This window comes from Pempheris klunzingeri, unplaced genomic scaffold (assembly GCF_042242105.1).
Source record: "Pempheris klunzingeri isolate RE-2024b unplaced genomic scaffold, fPemKlu1.hap1 Scaffold_334, whole genome shotgun sequence".
Taxonomy (NCBI): domain Eukaryota; kingdom Metazoa; phylum Chordata; class Actinopteri; order Acropomatiformes; family Pempheridae; genus Pempheris; species Pempheris klunzingeri.
Genome location: NW_027255252.1, coordinates 5,001 through 10,000, shown reverse-complemented (window position 1 = coordinate 10,000; position 5,000 = coordinate 5,001).

Below are 5,000 nucleotides of genomic sequence, written 5' to 3'. Positions count from 1 at the left end.
GTTTCGTGCCCCTGGTACTCTGGTGGCTGTTTCGTGCCCCTGGTAATCCGATGAATGTTTCGTGCCCCTGGTACTCCGGTGAATGTTTCGTGCCCCTGGTAATCCGATGAATGTTTCGTGCCCCTGGTACTCCGGTGGAGGTTTCGTGCCCCTGGTGCTCCGATGAAGGTTTCGTGCCCCTGGTACTCCGGTGGAGGTTTCGTGCCCCTGGTGCTCCGATGAATGTTTCGTGCCCCTGGTACTCTGATGGCTGTTTCGTGCCCCTGGTACTCCGGTGAATGTTTCGTGCCCCTGGTAATCCGATGAATGTTTCGTGCCCCTGGTACTCCGGTGAATGTTTCGTGCCCCTGGTAATCCGATGAATGTTTCGTGCCCCTGGTACTCCGGTGAATGTTTCGTGCCCCTGGTACTCCGGTGAATGTTTCGTGCCCCTGGTAATCCGTGTAAGACAGGGCAAGGGAGGGAGGCGGTTGGTTACTCCCGCTTTGCCTTCCTCGACTTGGCCCCTGGTACTCTAGTGGAGGTTTCGTGCCCCTGGTACTCCGATGAATGTTTCGTGCCCCTGGTACTCTGGTGGCTGTTTCGTGCCCCTGGTAATCCGGTGAATGTTTCGTGCCCCTGGTACTCCAGTGGAGGTTTCGTGCCCCTGGTACTCCAGTGGAGGTTTCGTGCCCCTGGTACTCCGGTGAATGTTTCGTGCCCCTGGTACTCCAGTGGAGGTTTCGTGCCCCTGGTAATCCGGTGAATGTTTCGTGCCCCTGGTACTCCAGTGGAGGTTTCGTGCCCCTGGTAATCCGATGAATGTTTCGTGCCCCTGGTACTCCGGTGAATGTTTCGTGCCCCTGGTAATCCGATGAATGTTTCGTGCCCCTGGTAATCCGATGAATGTTTCGTGCCCCTGGTCCTCCAGTGGAGGTTTCGTGCCCCTGGTGCTCCGATGAAGGTTTCGTGCCCCTGGTACTCTGATGGCTGTTTCGTGCCCCTGGTACTCCGGTGAATGTTTCGTGCCCCTGGTACTCTAGTGGAGGTTTCGTGCCCCTGGTACTCTAGTGGAGGTTTCGTGCCCCTGGTACTCTAGTGGAGGTTTCGTGCCCCTGGTACTCCGATGGCTGTTTCGTGCCCCTGGTACTCCGGTGAATGTTTCGTGCCCCTGGTACTCTAGTGGAGGTTTCGTGCCCCTGGTACTCTAGTGGAGGTTTCGTGCCCCTGGTACTCCGGTGGAGGTTTCGTGCCCCTGGTACTCCGATGGCTGTTTCGTGCCCCTGGTACTCCGGTGAATGTTTCGTGCCCCTGGTAAGCCGATGAATGTTTCGTGCCCCTGGTACTCCGGTGAATGTTTCGAATTGCCCCGACACACCCCAACACCTCCCCCAGGCCCCGTGACCTCCGGCCTGGACCCTGAGACGCACACCAACACATCTCCCAGGCCCCGACACACACCACCACCTCTCCGTGACCTCCGGCCTCCACCCTGAGACGCACACCAACACATCTCCCCCAGGCCCCGTGACCTCCGGCCTTGACCCTGAGACGCACACCAACACATCTCCCAGGCCCCGTGACCTCCGGCCTGGACCCTGAGACGCACACCAACACATCCCCCAGGCCCCGACACACACCAACACCTCTCCCAGGCCCCGTGACCTCCAACCTGGCCCCTGAGACGCACACCAACACCTCCCCCAGGCCCCGTGACCTCCGGCCTTGACCCAGAGACGCACACCAACACATCTCCCCCAGGCCCCGTGACCTCCGGCCTTGACCCTGAGACGCACACCAACACATCTCCCAGGCCCCGACACACACCAACACCTCTCCGTGACCTCCAGCCTTGACCCAGAGACGCACACCAACACATCTCCCAGGCCCCGACACACACCAACACCTCTCCGTGACCTCCAGCCTTGACCCAGAGACGCACACCAACACATCTCCCAGGCCCCGTGACCTCCGGCCTGCACCCTGAGACGCACACCAACACCTCCCCCAGGCCCAGACACACACCAACACCTCTCCGTGACCTCCAACCTGGCCCCTGAGACGCACACAAACACCTCCCCCAGGCCCCGTGACCTCCGGCCTCCACCCTGAGACACACACCAACACCTCCCCCAGGCCCAGCAGACACACACCAACACCTCTCCCAGGCCCCGTGACCTCCGGCCTTGACCCAGAGACGCACACCAACACATCTCCCAGGCCCCGTGACCTCCGGCCTTGACCCTGAGACGCACACCAACACATCTCCCAGGCCCCGACACACACCACCACCTCTCCGTGACCTCCAGCCTGGACCCTGAGACGCACACCAACACATCCCCCAGGCCCAGACACACACCAACACCTCTCCGTGACCTCCAACCTGGCCCCTGAGACGCACACCAACACCTCCCCCAGGCCCCGTGACCTCCGGCCTTGACCCAGAGACGCACACCAACACATCTCCCCCAGGCCCCGTGACCTCCGGCCTTGACCCTGAGACGCACACCAACACCTCTCCCAGGCCCCGTGACCTCCAACCTGGCCCCTGAGACGCACACCAACACCTCCCCCAGGCCCCGTGACCTCCGGCCTCCACCCTGAGACGCACACCAACACATCTCCCAGGCCCCGACACACACCAACACCTCTCCGTGACCTCCAGCCTGGACCCTGAGACGCACACCAACACATCCCCCAGGCCCCGTGACCTCCGGCCTTGACCCTGAGACGCACACCAACACATCTCCCAGGCCCCGACACACACCAACACCTCTCCGTGACCTCCAGCCTGGACCCTGAGACGCACACCAACACATCCCCCAGGCCCCGTGACCTCCGGCCTTGACCCTGAGACGCACACCAACACATCTCCCAGGCCCCGTGACCTCCGGCCTGGACCCTGAGACGCACACCAACACCTCCCCTAGGCCCCGACACACACCAACACCTCTCCCAGGCCCCGTGACCTCCAACCTGGCCCCTGAGACGCACACCAACACCTCCCCCAGGCCCCGTGACCTCCGGCCTCCACCCTGAGACGCACACCAACACATCTCCCAGGCCCCGACACACACCAACACCTCTCCGTGACCTCCAGCCTGGACCCTGAGACGCACACCAACACATCCCCCAGGCCCCGTGACCTCCGGCCTTGACCCTGAGACGCACACCAACACATCCCCCAGGCCCCGTGACCTCCGGCCTTGACCCTGAGACGCACACCAACACATCTCCCAGGCCCCGTGACCTCCGGCCTGGACCCTGAGACGCACACCAACACCTCCCCCAGGCCCAGCAGACACACACCAACACCTCCCCCAGGCCCCGTGACCTCCGGCCTGGACCCTGAGACGCACACCAACACCTCCCCCAGGCCCCGTGACCTCCGGCCTGGACCCTGAGACGCACACCAACACCTCCCCCAGGCCCCGTGACCTCCGGCCTCCACCCTCAGTGAACTTTGTAAAGCACTATGAGACACTCTGTTGTGATATTGGGCTATACAAATAAAATTGAATTGAATTGAATTGAATTGAATTGAGACACACACCAACACCTCCCCCAGGCCCAGACGCACACCAACACCTCCCCCAGGCCCCGTGACCTCCAACCTGGCCCCTGAGACGCACACCAACACCTCCCCCAGGCCCCGACACACACCAACACCTCCCCCAGGCCCCGTGACCTCCGGCCTGGACCCTGAGACGCACACCAACACCTCCCCCAGGCCCAGCAGACACACACCAACACCTCCCCCAGGCCCCGTGACCTCCGGCCTGGACCCTGAGACGCACACCAACACCTCCCCCAGGCCCAGCAGACACACACCAACACCTCTCCCAGGCCCCGTGACCTCCGGCCTGGCCCCGGAGACGCACACCAACACCTCCCCCAGGCCCCGTGACCTCCGGCCTCCACCCTGAGACGCACACCAACACCTCCTCCAGGCCCCCGTGACCTCCAGCCAGGCCCACTTAACCCCAAGCCTGACCATAGCCCTCACACTCAGCCCCAGCAGGGAGGCCTCCAGTGGGGCTTTCAGCCTTGAGCTCAAAACAACTCACCCCCAGCAGGGAGGCCTCCATTGGGGCTCACCCACAGCAGGGAGGCCTCCAGTGGGGCTTTCGGCCTTGAGCTCAACCCGCTCACCCCCAGCAGGGTTAGGGTTAGGGCCTCCATTGGGGCTCACCCCAGGCAGGGAGGCCTCCAGTGGGGCTTTCGGCCCTGAGCTCAGCCCGCTTTCAGCCTTGAGCTCAGCCAGCTCAGCCCCAGCAGGGAGGCCTCCAGTGGGGCTTTCGGCCTTGAGCTCAGCCCGCTTTCAGCCTTGAGCTCAGCCAGCTCAGCCCCAGCAGGGAGGCCTCCAGTGGGGCTTTCGGCCTTGAGCTCAACCCGCTCACCCCCAGCAGGGTTAGGGTTAGGGCCTCCATTGGGGCTCACCCCAGGCAGGGAGGCCTCCAGTGGGGCTTTCGGCCTTGAGCTCAGCCCGCTTTCAGCCTTGAGCTCAGCCAGCTCAGCCCCAGCAGGGAGGCCTCCAGTGGGGCTTTCGGCCTTGAGCTCAACCCGCTCACCCCCAGCAGGGTTAGGGTTAGGGCCTCCATTGGGGCTCACCCCAGGCAGGGAGGCCTCCAGTGGGGCTTTCGGCCTTGAGCTCAGCCCGCTTTCAGCCTTGAGCTCAGCCAGCTCAGCCCCAGCAGGGAGGCCTCCAGTGGGGCTTTCGGCCTTGAGCTCAGCCTGCACACCCCCAGCAGGGAGGCCTCCAGTGGGGCTTTCGGCCCTGAGCTCAGCCCGCTAACCCCCAGCAGGGAGGCCTTCAGTGGGGCTTTCAGCCCTGAGCTCAGCCCGCTTTCAGCCTTGAGCTCAGCCCGCTCACCCCCAGCAGGGAAGCCTCCAGTGGTGCTTTCGGCCTTGAGCTCAGCCCGCTCACCCCCAGCAGGGAGGCCTCCAGTGGGGCTGTCAGCCCTGAGCTCAGCCCGCTTTCAGCCCTGAGCTCAGCCCGCTCACCCCCAGCAGGGAGGCCT